Genomic DNA, 16,976 nt, shown 5'->3' with positions numbered 1-16,976 from the left:
AACTAAACAAATAAAACCAGTGCTGATCTTGGTAGATATGGGGCATTCACTACTTCTGTAAATTAGGTTGATAACTGAGACATCTGTTGTATTTACTCAAATAGACACACTTCTTTACTTTTTATTTCTTGAATATGGTAGGGGGTGTTTGAGTAAAGGAGAGAGAAAAATCAGTCTTTGGCTGTGTCGCCCATAGGATGGAACTAAAGACCAATGAAGAACATTTCTTTCCTAGCAGAGCCTCTGAAGACTTAGTCAAAGAAAATGACTACTTTCAATGTTGGTTTAAAGCATTCTTCCTTTTCTCTCAAAGTCATTCAATCTTTCAGCTGCTCTGAACAAACCCTGAGACTGAGCCATGAAGTACAAAATAAATATCAGAGGAGGAATAATTCAGAAAGTGGAAAACTGAATACTGAAGTAAGGGTAACAGAGAGAAGGAAAAATATGCAAGTGAATGTAAGATTAACAAAGCCCTGGATGTTCACACAACAGGCAGTGTTTGGAGAATTTATTCCTGGATGATCCCACCTTTGCAGAACTATTCCACATGGATATGTGTATCACAGTGTATAAACATAATCTTTCCTTCTATTGTGATCCATTTTCCCAAGGGGACACTTGGAAGTATTCATTTAAATAGCTAAGTGCTATGAGATCAACAAGGAAAGCACACATTTGGAGTTTCAGAAAGAGCTCTGAAAAACATTTTAATTTTTTATGCATCTTCACATCTCTTCAGTTTCAAGGGTTTCCATTCAAGTGATGCTATCAAGCACTGTTGTACTTAAGACATCCAGGCACAGAAAAAATCTCTGGAGAAGTGCAACAGTCACTGTCATTGGGCATGAAATTGAGCTCGAAAATGCTGAGAATGCAATTTCTTTCAAATTCTGAATCATACACCACAAAACCACAGCCAAAAGTAGTACCTTCCATTCATCTCTACCCCCCAAGAGAAAATTAAAGAGAACCCCTTGGGGGGTAGAGAAAGTCTACTATTATCTGGTAAAACTCTAGCAAAAACGCTGCACCAATTCAATGACCACATTCACAAACTATAACCATCTTTGCAGAAATCCTTAAAGTCGTGTATATCAGAAATTATGATTTATCTAGGGGGAAGACAATAGTCCTTAGAGTCAAAAGACAAACTCAAGCCTGGGCTTTGCCACTTACTAGTTAAGTGACCTTGGTCAAGCTTCCTTACTCTAGGCTTCAGGTTCCTCACTTTAAATTAAGAGGTTGGACAACATCATAGGATCATAGATTTAGAGCTGGAAGGGACCCAAGAGGTCATATAACGAAACATGTTCATACCATAGTTAAAGAAACTGAGGCCCAGGGGGGTTAAGTAACTTGCCCAAGATCACGCAGCTAGCAAGCATTCCAAGCAGGATCTAAACTCTGGCTTTCTGACTCTATATAATTATCCCACAGCTTCTAAGGTCCTTTCAGTTGTAGCAGTCAGTTACTACATGACTTGACACATATTTGTAAAGTGCTTTACAAACTGTAAAATAGCATATAATTGTTATGTTGAGGATGTCACGTGATCTGTATCATGTTGTAAAAAGAAAGAATACATACATACCATACCACCTTGCTACCAGAGAGAGGATACAAAAGGATTAGATCTTCTGAAAACCTTCAGATAAAGGTCTTTCCTTATTCATGAAATTACTGTCTCAGAAAGGTCAAGGATAGGTGAAAAGTAGTCAGAGACAAGAACAATAAAGGGGCAACAAGACACAAGTAAAAAGAAAGTTAGCCTTGGCATCAGGAAGACCTGAATACAAATCCTGCACCTAATACATACTGGCTGTGTGACCAAGGGTAAGTTATTTAACCTCTCAGTGTTAACTTTGTATAAACAAGACGTAGATCAGTATCAGTGAAGTGTTTCCATGCTGGGAGCTGTCTACATGGAAGAAATCACAGGTCTCTTTCCCCCAGCCCAACCAAAACCACAAACAATAGTAATGATCATAGCTGATATCATATTATGATTATTCTTGACCACTTGTATTATCTCCTATTGAATGGGAATAAAGTAGGTAGTCAGATAGCCAATTTTTTGTAACCAAACCTGGGATTTAAGTGGTATGGAGAACTCCTTATGAGAAAGCTACTTTAACCAATGCAAACTGTGTTTTGTTTTGTTTTGTTTAATTAATTACTATTTCTATATATACCAATTTTGGTTAAGCATATTATTATTTTATTAATATTATATACTAATAAAGAATCTCCCTAACTTCTCATGGTCTCTGGCCATGTGGTAGAGAAAGCAAGGAGAGAGCTTCAGTGTGGCAGTTAGCCCAAGCACAAGAAAAGTCCCCAAAGACCCATACTGTCTCCAGCACATGGTCTTAAGAAGACCTAGAAGATTTCAGAAGACCTACAAGCCAGAGCGCCAAGAGTGGGTGCTAAGGAAGAGAGCCCTCTGCCTTTTCCAAGAGGCAGGTCATTATACACTGATCAAAGCTAATTGGTTAGCATCATTTAATTCCATTGGTTGACTTGACTTGAGGGTGGTCTACAGATGACACCAGAGTGAAAAATGTAAAAGACCCTTGATGAAGGACAAAGGCCAAGTTCATTATCTAGGTGTGGTTTGATCCCATCAATGAGCTAGACAAAAGAATCAATCACCATTTCTTTTGTTTCCTAGGGTTTGTCCTAGATCAAGGAGAACAGGACTTTCTGGAGGGGGGGAGGGGGAAGAAAGGACTGAGAAACTGAACTCTGGGTCCCCCCAAGAAATCCATTAATAATTATTTTCTCATAAGACTATCACCTGCTCTGCCACTTAGAAATTTGGTGAGTTGCCCAGGGTACTGAGAGAAGTGGTTTGCTTAGAGTTAGACGGTCAATATCCATCTGAGGAAGGGCATGGGACCAGGTTTTCCTAACTCCAAAACCAGCCATTATGCCAAGGCACCTCAGATAGACCTTTGCTTATGTAAAAAAGAAATGTACTTAGAACTTAGCACCTAGAAAAAATGTAAATGAGAAACTGTGGTCCTCTGATGCAGCTCTAGAACCTCTTTATAGAACTCTACAACCTATCCAAATTCCATTTCTCACTTCCAAAACATGCCTTGAGCTTTTTATCTTAGTCTTGGTGCATGCTATTCTCCCCACTTGAATCAGAGAACCTCAAAGTTGTAAAGGAACTCAGAGTCAACTAACTAGTCCAACCAGTCTCACAACAATATTCCTCCCACTACAAGAGAAGTATCAAACATGTCGTTGGCAGGAAAATCTGTTAACAAAAGAAATAAAACTATAATAGAACAAAGATAATGTTAATATGTGGTTTTCTAAGTCAATGTGGTTTAGTGGCTGTTTCTATTTAAGTTTGACACCTTTGTTCTATGACCTACCCAACAAGCAGTCAGTCATCTCATCTAGGTTCTGCTTGAAACTCTCCAGTGAATTACCTCCTGAGGAAGCCCATTCTATGTTCAGACAGCTCTTAATGTTAAAGTTATCTAGCATCAAGCCTAAACTAGCCTCTCTTCATCTGCCCTCCTAGTGCTGCCCTCTAGGATTAAGCAAAAGAGTGTGGTCCCTCTACCACACTGAAGAGCCTTCAATTACTTGAACTATTATATCTGCTCCAAGTCCTCTCTTCTCCAGGCTAAACATTCTTAGTTCCTTCCTAATGTGGAGACACTTTACCTCTGAACAATCTTCTCCACATTAGCCATGTCCTTCTTAAAATATATAACCTAGAACTGAACACAATACTCCAGATGTACTCTAACCAGGGTACCCATACTATCGCCCTTTTAGTATAATACATTATACTTCTCTTAATGAAACCTAAGATTATATTTGCCTTCTTGGCTGTCATAACACACCATTGATTCTGTTACCTCTGCAGTCCATTTACTTCTGTGTATATGGAATTCTTTTGGTTTATGAGTTCAGAATTTTTAAAAATAATTTTTAAAGAAAAAAAGTTGCTGTCCACTAAAACTTTTGAATCTTTTTCAAACTGCTGCCTAGCCACATCTATGCTATCTTATATTTATAAAGCTTTATGTAACATTCATTTGGCAACATGGTATATAATAACATAGTATGTCAATGTTTCTATGATCTTGACAATGTAAGTATTCCCTCCAAAGATACAAATCACAACCCATTCGCATTTTACTATAAATACTACATAAAAGATTTACTCAATGTAAGGGACATGTTCTTTTAGGCCTTTTGGACATTCTGTGGTCCCCAGTATAGCACTTAGGTTTTCCATGTTATCACTTCCCCTTGTTATAAGTAAGACTGGCCAACTTGCTTTTCCATTCAAATATTTTCTGGGTATCCTTCATACATTTGTATGCACATAATAATTGGCATTTTGTTTTACCCTATGTGTAGGCAGGGAAATAGTACAGTGTAATGGATGAAGAGCTGCTTTGCAAGCCAAAAAGACCTGGGTTCAAATCCCATCTCTGACATATACTGGTTGGATGACCTTTAAAGCTAAGAGCTTTAGGCAACTAAGACTATGTTGAAGAGAAGGTGCTTAACCTGCACTGGAAGAGCATTACCTGGGAATTTTCTATACCAACGAAATCACAGGTCCTCTTTCTATTTATATCCACCCTGCTCCTCTCCATCACCGTTTGGGCCATTTTCAGTTTTAAATCTTTAGAAATCATTGTTAAAGAAATGGTTTTGTAGGGCAGCTAGGTGGCACAGTGGATAGAGCACCGGCCCTGTATTCAGGAGGACCTGAGTTCAAATCTGGCCTCAGACACAACACTTACTAGCTGTGTGACCCTACGCAAGTCACTTACACCAATTGCCTCACCCCCCCCCCAAATGAATGGTTTGTTTTCGGAAAGAAAGAAAGAAAGAAAGAAAGAAAGAAAGAAAGAAAGAAAGAAAGAAAGAAAGAAAGAAAGAAAGAAAGAAAGAAAGAAAGAAAGAAAGAAAGAAAGAAAGAAAGAAAGAAAGAAAGAAAGATATGGGTTTGTGTATCTGGGAGCAGGTTGGGATCGCTGAAAATGCCATGCAATTTTTCAAAAATAATCTAGCCCACTCTCTATTTCCTATTTAATTCTGAATCTAGGAGCTCACTGACTACTCGTAGCTCTTGTCACAGATATGTGTACTGATGCTCTAACTCAGTACACTGCCCATTCAACTGCATGCCATGATATAGGCTACAGTTATAGGGTAAAAGTTCTTAACCTAGGATCTACATGCTCAATCATGTGAATATTTTGATAACTACATTTCATAAGAATTTATTTCCTTTGTAATCCTATTATTTTATTTTATGAATTTAAAAACATTACTCTGAAGAGAGAGTCCATAGGCTTGCCCAGATTGGCAAAGGGGCCCATGACACACAAAAAAGATTAAGAACTCCTGATACAGAGGGGAAAAGCCCTGGATTTTGAGTAAAGGACCAGAAACTCAATCTTGGCTCTGCCATTTACCAGTTGTATGATCTTAGGCAGGCCACTTTGCCTCGATTGGCTTTAATATCCTCAAAATTAACCTCAAAAATGAGGAAGCTGGACTAAGCCCCATTCAAATCCAAATCCTATGATCCTACATGGATAATTAGACTGCTCTTTTGTGGATCTCTTTGAGGAGATCTAGTATTATTCGGATGGCTTAAAAAGCCATCTGTACAATGTCATCCATAAAAATGGGTGTCTGGAAGACCTTACTATCTATTGTGAATTTCTTTTCCATTTAGACTATGTGCAGGACATCCTCCATGGTAACAAACACTACTGGCTAGAATATATCTTCCTGTTTTATATCTCACTTGATACGAATAACTAATCTTTGTTCAATGATCCTCTGATTATTTCTCTGGTTGTATCTATCAAGGAATCTTGTATCATCTTAATATAAAGTGGAGAAGAACCTTTAAGGTTGTATACAAACACACATACACACACACACACACACACACACAATACATATAAAATGAATTCCAGATGATCTGGGGAGGGGGTATACTAGTAGTTAAAGACACCAGGAAAGGCTTCATGAAGCCATGGCATATGAGCAAAGTCTTGAAGCAAATCAAGGAATCCAAGGTCACCAAATATCAATAGTGCTCCTCATCTAGATCATGAAATTTCTTGTCTTTTCTTTTGCACAGGCTCTCCCTCATGCCTGAAATGTACATCTCTTCTTTACCTCTGGGAATCTCTAGCTTCCTTCAAAACTCAGATCAAGTGTCACCTCCTACAATAGGTCTTTGCTGATACTCCCTAAACTGATAGCTATTTCCTCCTCCTTCTGAAAAATTTTTGGGTATTTTACAAATGTATTAATATAGAAACATAAGTGTGTGTGTATGTGTATGGGTATATGCATTTACTATGCCCATGCTATTTCCCCCAGGAAAATGTAAGATCCCCATTGGGACTTTCATTTTTTGAATTTTCAGTGTCCAGAATTGAGTCTGACATGATGCAGGCACAGACTACATACTTGTATATTGATTTAGTTTTTACAAATCTTTACAAGTTCTTGATGGAATTTCTCTACCTCTTTATTCTTTGTAACAGATATTGATCTCTAATTCTACAATTAATAATCATAAATTTATAAATATAATTATAAATTATAATTCTATTTAATAAGGCACTGTGCTTGGCTTTGAAGATAAAAAGGTAAAGACAAGATTCATAATATAGATTATATTCATCATGAATGCTAAGATAACTGAGTGTCCCATGAAATGATGCTTCTTCTCACCCTTTGGCACAGGATGAAACCACTTCAGGCAACTCCAAGTAGTATCTCCAAGCAGTATCTTTGTGCCATCCATCTTTTCATTTAGCTGCAACTTCCTTCACTGCTTCAGGTTTCATTCATAAGGAGAACATCAATACTGATATGATTTGGTTCCTTTAAATGTATAACTTTGGTTACAATTGAGGAAAGATGTCATATTTAAAGTGCCAAACATTAATTATTTTCTAGATGTCTTTGTAACTACTGGATTTTTAGTATCTCCTAATTCCTTTTCTATTTCTCTGTCCCCCTCAGTAGTGAAGTTGAAAGGGAGAGAGGGAAATTGGGGGAAGGGGGCCAGGCAGTACCCACAGGAATCACAGAGACAGCATTTTTTGCTTCCTATGTTGCCATGCCCCCACCCCCCAAAGAAAAAGAACCATCTAAGGACCAACTTAATGATAATCAGTTTTTCATGCTTTTTCACACTACACTTATCCTCTAACAGCAGGTAGTTTGTTACCAGGACCACACCCAAAGACTTTACAGATTGGCAGAACCAACTGGAACATGTCTTCTGCTGGAACAGCCTTTGAGATCCCAGGGTCAGCTCCATATCATGAGGTACTAAAACAGAACTTTTGTTTTAATATTTGTTGTTAATAATTTCCTACCTTGTATTATCATTCTTTTGCTAAAAGGTATGATATAATAGAAGGAACAGTGCATTTGGAATCAGAGAATCTGAGTTCAAATCCTGCCTCTGCTCCTCACTACCTATATGCCTTTGGGTAAGTCATTTTGCCTTTCTAAGACTTAGATAGTGGATAGAGTGCTAGGCTTGGAGGCAGGAAGACCTGAGTTCCAATCTGATCTCAGACATTACCTAGCTGTGCGACCCTGTACAGACCTGTTTGCCTCATTTGTAAAATGGAGATGATAATAATAGCACCTCCCTTCCATGGTGGTGGTGAGGTTCAAATGGGAGAACCATTTCAAAGCCCTTAGAGCACAGAGTAAGCACTATATAAATGTCAGTTATTATTGTTATTGTTATTAATTACCTAATCTATAAGGGCTTGAACAAGATGATATCTTATGTGCCCTTCATCTTTATAGCCTATGGATTTTTCACCTAATCATGGCTTATCTCTAAACTAGACTATTACTCCTCAAGGGCAAGGACTAAGTGAATGCTTGATAGCTGTCATAACCCCTAACAACAGTGCACATAGTAGGTACTTAAATATCTGTTCATGCCTTGTTTCATGTCTCCTTCTCAAGACTACTTACTCCCTGTCACCTCCAGGATCAAATATAAAAATCTCTAGCATTCAATGTATCTATCCTCTCACCCTCCCCTTTCCAGTATTTTTTTTTCCATGAACTTTAAAAAAATATTCACATCTCAGAGGTTAGGGGTTCAGTGAATGAAATCTGGAAAATCTGCATAAAAATTTTTGATTCTCCCTTAATACCAGATAAGCAGTCTGAAATATTATAGCATTAAAAGAAAATATATGTTGATATTATATAATACTACACATATTTTATGCATTTCTGAGTTTCTAAACTGTTTCTGTGTCGTCTGCTGGCCTTTGCCTGTTTCTGCAAAACTCCCCCAAAATTCCCATTTCTTTTTTTTTTCTTTTTGCAGGGCAATGAGGGTTAAGTGACTTGTTCAAGGTCACACTGCTAGTAAAGTGTCAAGTGTCTGAGGCTGTATTTGAACTCAGGTCCTCCTGAATCCAGGGCCAGCACTTTATCCACTGCACCACCTAGCTGCCCCTCCCATTTAACTTCTTATACTGACCTGAGATACATCAAAACTGCCATGGGGAAAGTTGAGATATGGAAGGGATAACTGTACTTTTACATCTTTTATTCCAAACCACCACCTACTCTTTGATCCAGGTATGCTGGCCTCCTTGCTCTTCCTTGAACAGCAACCTGGTTATATACCCTGGTTATATGCTGGAATGTTCTCCCTACCTATTTGTTTTCCTGGCTTCCTTCAGGTCCCACCTAAAATTCCACCTTCTACAAGAAGCCTTTCCCAATCCCTCTTAATTCTAGTGCCTTCTCTCTATTGACTATTTCCCATTTGTCCTGTCTATAGCTCATTTGTACATAGTTATTTGAATGTTGTTTCCCCCATTAGATTTTGACCTTCTCAGTCTAAGGATAGGAACTGTCTTTCGCCTTTCTGTCTAGCTCCATTGCTTAGCACAGTGCCTTGGCACACAGTAGGTGCTTAGTAAATGTGTATTGACTGGCTTACTGACAAGCAGGCTTCAAGGTGCCCTCCAACTGCTCTTTTTAACTAGCCATCACAAAAAGGAAAGACAATCTGTTGTCTCTTATTGGTAACTGACACTACATTACAGAATGTATCTTGGCCCAGGATACTCAGCAGAGAGCTAGGCATTTGAGGAGCCATGCATTTTGATCCCTGTACTGACACACTTCCTGCCTGTATAATCTTGGCAAACTCTCCCTCTCTTGGTTTACCTCATTTAAGAGAGACAGTGATAATACTAGAAACCTGCCTTCTGGAATTGCTGGGCGGTTGGGGGTGGGGCAGTGGGTAGAAGGGGGGAGTAAGGAGGGGGGTCTAATAGCAACAGAAGGCATTTTGTAAATATCAAATTGCTAGATAAATGGTGTTAGTAACACCTCCAATGAATGTGCTAAGGGTTTTAAATACCTCCTGAATGGTTTCCTCACCCCCCTTCCCCACTGGCTCTCACTCTTGTGGGGTGTTGCTTGCTGCTTTTGAAACTTCAGGCTGAGTTTCCAGGGAAACCTAAGGAGGAGGGAACTGCAGGAGTTTATTACTGAGTTGACAAAGGGAAGGCATTACTGCAGCAAAGCACACAATGTGGAAGGGGGTGGTGGTGAAGAAAGATGGACTTTCTGAAGTTAACTCCAGATGGAAACAGATGGTTTTGACCAGTTGGGTGTAGGCTAAACCTTCCTGGTGAGGTTACAATTCACAGCTTTCTCACCCACAACCAATAGATTGTGCTAAATGATAGGTATATATACATATATATAAAACCTTTGCAAATTCATCAAAATGCTTCTGGCTCAAAAATATATCTTCTAGCTGGGTATCTTTGCTTCAATCCTTAACGAGACTGAAAACCTTTACTGTCTCTGGATCTCTTGTTTTATAGCTTAACTTCCCCAGGATCCCTGGCATTAGGAGGAAAGAAATAGGGATATCTGTATAGAAAACAGCATGATGAGAAGATAACAATAAGTAAGATTTCATTGGATGGAGATAGCTATGATCTATCTATGTGAAAGCACTCTGCAACCTTAAAGTACTAGATAAAGATAATCTACTATTATTTCTCTGGGCTTTATGTTTATAAAAAATAGAAGGCTTTTTGGATTATATCTATCTTATATTTCCTTTGTATGCTCCATACTGCTGAACCCTAGGCATATAGTAGGCACATGGCAAATATTCACTGGATTGAAATAGGGCAATGATTTCCTAATTTCAGGGGACCTATATTACCTTATTACATTTATTTTATAATAAAAATGTTTTGATTATGTGTAAATCAATATATGCTAAATAACTTTCTTAGGAGCCATGTCACCTCCACTCCATTCCAACCAACAATTCTACTAACCCTCTCCACCAGAGAATTGTACCCTGTCCTGAAGCCACCTAGGGCTTACATAGGCCATCTTTGGTCTCATCTTGCTTAGCTCCAGGCCTCTGAAACATGACCTAGACACCCTCCCCTTTTCTCTTTGAAAGGTAAGCTCCTTGAAGGCAGGAGCAGTTCTGCTTTCTCTTATTGTATCTCTGGAACTTAGCCTAAGTGCTTAACACATGCTTTCTATGAGAGGAACAAGAAATCCAAGTGAACAAATTAAAATTAGTTTCCTTTCAAGAATTTTTGCAACAACCCTAGAAACAACTAGAAATTCCACAAAAATCACAAAACCAAGAAAGTATCTCACTTCATTGGGGGAGCTTGCAGAACAAATACTATAACTTCTATAGTTCTGACTTCTGTAGCACTTTGTTTACAACAACCTTAAGGTAGAGGTGGTGCAAATATTATTTTCATTCTACAGAGGAGAAAACCAGGACTTGGAGGGAGAAGGGAAATGATTGGCCACGGGTCCCACAGTCATCGGGGCCAAGATTCAAATCCAGGTCTCTTGACTCCCAAAACACTGTTCTTTATTCTACACTTTGCTGCCGCTATTGATGTTTCTTAATCAAAGTTCCATTGGAGTGATTTATAAATTGACATCTCAATGGTTCATTTTTCACCTATTGTTCCTATGTGTACCAAAAGCTTAGGAATTTTTTCAAAGCATAGAGAAATTCTGGGAAGGCATAAATACTTAACAACTGTGATTTTTTTTTTTGCAAGTTATAATAGAAATGTCAAAACTGAGATTGCAATGTCATTATGGCTCCAAAAAATTATTTTTTAACATCTCATCTATGAGATATCTACCAAAATATGGGGGAAGGTAGGAGAAGGGGAGTAAGTAGAAAGATTGTGAGGGAAGCCAAGTGGGGGTCAGCCTGATACTGACCATATATCTGGCTTTTGCTTCAGTTACCAGTGGCAACAATATGTTTAGAATCCTGGTTAGGAATTTAGAGGATTGGGGCAGCTAGGTGTCGCAGTGGATAGAGCACTGGCCCTGGAGTCAGGAGTACCTGAGTTCAAATCTGACCTCAGACACTTAACACTTATTAGCTGTGTGACCCTGGGCAAGTCACTTAACCCCAATTGCCTCACTAAAAAAAAAAAAAAAGGAATTTAGAGGATTGGTTTTAACCCTGCCAAAAACTGAGTAAGACATTAGATAGAGCCTCAGTAAAGTTCAAGGTTTAGAATAAGCAAAGACCCAGTAAAAGCAAAAACAAACCTCATCATGTTACTATATCATATTTATGTTGACTACCATACTGGAATATAAGCCTTTTCTCCACAAAGGCAATTCTAGGAATGCACTGTCATTATAGATGTAGTGAGTCATCGTTAAGGGAACTGTTGTTACTCCACCCACATTCTTAAACCAACCTAAGAACACTGTTCTGTATTAACTTGGGTCCTCTTGGGTCATTCACCTTGGTGAATGAGCGAGTCAGTTATAATTAAGATGTCTGAGAAGCACCAACACTAGCTTACTAGTTGATCCCAAGTGAAACCAAAGCTTTGTTGATTCCTATGAAAACTACCCAAAATTACCACCAAGCAAGCACATTCAGTTCTATATGGGGTCCAGTGAAAGGTGTTTTGGTTTACAACAGAGAAATGTTGACAGATGTTGGTGAAGAGCTTTGACCCAAATGACAGGATGCTCTAAGCCAGGATTATGGGAGTCTGGGCAGAGTTTCAAAGGGGCAGGACAAGGCAAGACTTGTATATTTCCTGCTTTCCCTAACCTAGTTTCTTAACCAGTCCTCACTAATGAAAATTAACTCTACTTAACACAAGGAGACCCAATCATTTGTATACACTCTACTGTCCATATGCAGGACAGGTTCCATAAGCAAAAATGTGAAGTATTAAGTCTATCTTTGGTGTCCTTCCACCTTCTGATTTCTTGAGCTCTTTTCCCTTCATGCTCATATACCATCATCCAATTTCCAGAGAAAATTATTTTTATTAACCAGTGCCCTGCAAAAACAAACGATTCTGAAAAATTTAAGAACACAATGATCAGAGGGGGCTCCAGCTAGGTGGCATAGCGGATAAAGTACTGGCCCTGGATTCAGGAGGACCTGAGTTCAAATTTGATCTCAGACACTTGACACTAGCTCTGTGACCCTGGGCAAGTCACTTCACCTCATTGCCCCACCAAAAAAAAAAAAAGCTTAAAAAAAATCCAATAATCAACCATGATTCTCATGGTGAAGAATGCTACCTATTATCAGCTACTACAGAGAATGAGATACATGTTTTTGGACAAAGGCAATGTGGGAATTTGTTTTGCTCAATTAATTATGCTTATTTGTTAAAAAGGTTTTGTTTTTCTTTTTTCAAGGAGGAAGAAGTGGAAAGAAAAATAAATGTTTGATAACTGAAAAAGTATTTAATTTTTAAAATATTGGCTGATAATAAATTAGGTCAAGGTTTTGTCCCTCCAAAAGTGTTTGCATTTTTAAAAATGGCTTGGGGGGGAGAAAGGAGAATAATGGCCAAAGCAACTAGATAGCACAGTAGATAGAGTGCCAGGCCTGGCCTGGAGTTAAGAAGACTCAAATTCTTGAGTTCAAATCTGGCCTTAGATATTTACTACCTTTGTGACCCTGGGCAAGTCACTTAACCCTGTTTGCCTCAGTTTCCTCATCTGTAAAATGAGCTGGAGAAGGAAATGGGCAAACCACTACACTATCTCTGCCAAGAAAACCCCAAATGGGGTCACAGACACAACTGGACAACAACAAATCTAGTTTCTGGCACTGCTGAGAGATGGTAGGAGAAATACCTAGGGGGACTGTATATCAAATCACACTATGCAATCAAAATAATTCACATTTATATAGCATTTTACAGTTTATAATAATGTTCTCTTCACCATGACCCTGGTTATGGATTCTATTTTCAGCTTGAGGAGACTGAAAAACTCACCTAAGAGATGTTAAATAATCTTCCTAGGATCACACAGCTAATAAGGGATCAAGGTAGAACTCAGCATTCCACTTTGCATCTGCAGCTTTGCCTGGTTTCAACTGCACAGAACAAGATTGACCCTCCAGGGATAAACTCATCTTCTAATCTCACCACCAAGAAATTAACTCAAACCTGGGTACCACCTCCCTCTGTCTCCTCTCTCCTCTTAATGTAGGGCTGGAGAAATACCAAACTCCTCCCCAAACCTTCATATATAAAGGGGGGAAACTGGACTCTCAGTTCATTCCACGTCACAGCTATCTTCCACTGGGCCCGGTTTCAATTCCATGGAACAAGATACCCCACCCCACCCCCCACCCAACACACCTTTTCCAACAATGTAGTCTTCCCCCATTATATGGTAAGCTCCTTGAGGGCAGGGATTGTCTTATTTGTACCTCGAGAGCTCAGCACATTGCCTGTCACACAGTAGACCCATAATAAATGTTTGCTGAATTATTGACTTGTCTCCAAGTCTGCAGTTCTTTCTATTATATCATCATCAATCTTGCTTCTACTATTCACTGGGTATCTTTGTTCTACTTTGATGGTCAGGTCTAATAACCATTACCACCAAGAAGGACTGCTTCACAGTTCACAATACCAAATAACTACAATTAAAGAATATAAGAAAATACTGAACAGTGCACGTGTGTGTGTGTGTGTGTGTGTGTGTGTGTGTGTGTGTGTGTGAGAGAGAGAGGGGGGGGTGGTTAGAATTCAGAATACTAACTAAAGCTGCTACATGTTGATATCTTAGGTTTTAAAGAAAATAAACAGGGCAGGGATGTTTGTTTGTACAACCTACAGGATTAAGCTAGGAAAAGAAACAGGAAACAGTGATACATCAACGAATCAAATCATCAGGGCTTATAAGTAACTGGCCAGAAAGAACACTTGAAATTACAATATAGCTTTCAACCTTTGCACCAAAGGTAGGAACCAGAATTCACCAGTGTCATCAACAAAATCCCTCTTTGATTATTAGTCTTTCCCTTACCCCACCCTAAATTTCTATTTACAATTCACTGAGGCATCAACAAGTGTCCTTTCGATTGCAAGTTAGTTAGCTAAAGCCCCCATACCTCTTTATATTCTTTTTTTTTCTTTTAGTGAGGCAATTGGGGTTAAGTGACTTGTCCAGGGTCACACAGCTAGTGAGTGTTAAGTGTCTGGGGCCGGATTTGAACTCAGGTACTCCTGACTCCAGGGCCGGTGCTCTATCCACTGCGCCATCTAGCTGCCCCTATATTCTAATATTTTAGCATTTTCAAAGTATGTAATATTACTTTTAATCACAACATGAATACAAATGGCAATGCTCCTCTTTTTCCAGTTGGTCACCAGTCTGACAGAATTGAAGAGCTTAGGCAGGCCCAGGGCCACAAATTGAACAATCCTGGTTTACTCTTTTGGTACATCTTCTAAAAATAAGGCTGCACATACACAAGTTTCAAAGAGGGGAAGAATGATTTCAACAGAAACACATGCATTGTGGAGAAAGAGAATAAAGCCAAGAGAATTGTCTAATTCTAAGTGGCCTCAAACAGGAAGGGAGTAAGGAGCAAAGAAAAGCCAAAAAGACACTCAAATTCTCTTGTTTTTATAATTTGATGTTTGGATTTTGGAATAGAACTAGATAGTAGAAATAGCACTGTATTTTGAATGAGGTCTGCATTTGAGCCCCAGCCTCCATCTGTGTAACTCAGATCAATCATTTCACGCTCTAGGCTTCAATTTTTTTATATGTAGAAGGAAGGGGTTGGACTAGTTCACTTGTAAGATCTCTCCAACAGATGTAAAATTTATGACTGTAGGTAAAGATTGCTGGTTTTTTCAATCTCTTCCCCTCCCCCCCCAACAGTGGAAATACATTTGCAATACATTAAGCTAAAAGCAGCATTCACCTTTATTTATTCAAGCCTGGAAGGACAGTGATGCCCGGCCATACAAATGGAGAAATGGTAGAGAACATTTGCTGATTGAGGTAGAGGTGCCAACAGCTTCCAAATACCATTCTTAATGATTCACTCACACGTCCATCCCACACTGCCAGCTCCCTTCTGTAGGGGCATCAAGAGAATATGTTCTCTTGACGGGAAGCAGGCTTTCAGCAGTTCCTTTCTGAAAGGCTGAAGGAGACAAGCAAACAAATACAATTTTCTCTCCCCTACCATCTCACTGCCCCCCTCAGGTGTTACACACTCCGATAAACAGATCCACAAGTAACTCGAGCTCCCAAAGACAATCAGACGAATTTGGATATGACAAATAAATACTTTTCCCCTCTCCTTATTCTTGGCGAGAAGAAAGTAAAAGCACTACAGACAGAGAGGGAATGTTAAAGAGAAAACCGCCAGAAACAAGAGTATGATGTTTCGGCAAAAGGAAGGTTTCAGTCCTCATTACCAAAGCCAATCTCTTTAGGGTGACAAGTAGGCAGTGGGACTCGGAGCAGCTGCTGGCGTCTGCATCACTAAAGAGAGACAGACGCTGAGGTGCTCCAGGACAAAGCACCAGAGAATAATAAGCAGAAGGAGACAAGGAGAGGGAAATCTGTCTAGTCTGTCACCTGCTCTACCCAGCAATCTCTGAACCGACCATATACCACCACCATCCTATATGGAAGTCCAATGCATACTTGGACACCCACACACATACACGGGAGGAAATTTTCACCACTTCCAGATCTCCGTTAGGGGAGGTCACACTAGCAAACGTGCCTCCCAGCTTTCTCTTCAACCTACCCCCGCTTGAATTATTCACCCCAGATCAGCCCTACCATCTCTCTAGGCTAGCCGTAGCAGCTACCCTAGGCGAGGGGTGAGGGTGAGTTGGTGAGGGTCCTTGGGGGTACCTTGCTTCCTAAACTCCTTTCCTAACACTTTTTTCCCCTTTCTACTATCCCGCCGCACCCTTAGGAGTTACACACTCAGATAAACCAGAGGCATAGTAAGCTGTAGCCCGAAAAGAGGCACCCAGACTGGTTGAAGGGAAGCTGACGCTAGTATAGTGGGCAGAGGAGCAAGCAGGAGCAAATCTCGCTTCCTCGGGTCCGTGGAAGGAAGAGCTTGAGGTGAAGGGAACCTCAATGGCACTAGGACCTAGCAGACGGCCCTTCTTTCTCCCCTAGCTCCACCTGCCTTCCCCTCGGGTCTCTAGAGACACTTCTTGGGTTTTCAAGGAGCGGGCGAAGGGTGGCGGTATCTGGGAAGGCAGGGCTAGGGTTACCTCGAGAACTGCCAGCGGGGTCCACGGACGCCGGCCGGGAAGTCACACAGCAACAGCAGCGGTGGCGGTGGCGGTGGCGGTGGCGATGCAGGCGATAGGCGCCCGACCGAGGAACCGTGGAGAGCGAGTGCTCCGGCTACGCTCTGAGCCCAGCACTAGGAGCTCCCTGCTCCCAGCCCCAGCTCCGTTCCCGCCGCTCCTGATTGGCCAGGGGAGAAACTGGAGGAACGACCTGATTGGGCACTGCAGGAAGCCAAGCAGGAGTAGTGGGGATGCGGGGCAGGGGAAGACACTCGGGGTTTCTCTGCGTTCCCAAGTCTTCCTCCTCAGGTTGTTCGGAATCTGAAATCCAGAGTT

At 40.2% G+C, this 16,976-nt stretch overlaps 1 protein-coding gene across 2 annotated transcripts in view; it reads right to left on the bottom strand.

The window, feature by feature from the left end:
- STON2 (stonin 2) overlaps positions 1–16,774 on the bottom strand; it is a 194,908-nt gene extending 178,134 nt beyond the window's left edge. Inside the window, exons 1-2 of one of the 2 annotated variants that reach the window (XM_043988490.1) lie at positions 16,620–16,774; positions 15,296–15,520 (exon numbers count right to left, since the gene is read on the bottom strand). The gene's annotated coding sequence lies outside the window, so the exon portion shown is untranslated. The remainder of the gene's footprint in view (positions 1–15,295; positions 15,521–16,619) is intronic. The other variant, XM_043988489.1, reaches the window with a different exon arrangement.
- Positions 16,775–16,976: the final 202 nt, after the last annotated feature.

The sequence above is a fragment of the Dromiciops gliroides genome, chromosome 2 (genome assembly GCF_019393635.1).
Source record: "Dromiciops gliroides isolate mDroGli1 chromosome 2, mDroGli1.pri, whole genome shotgun sequence".
NCBI lineage: Eukaryota > Metazoa > Chordata > Mammalia > Microbiotheria > Microbiotheriidae > Dromiciops > Dromiciops gliroides.
The sequence above is the reverse complement of the archived record's forward strand: the minus strand, read 5'-3'. Positions and strand labels throughout refer to the sequence as shown.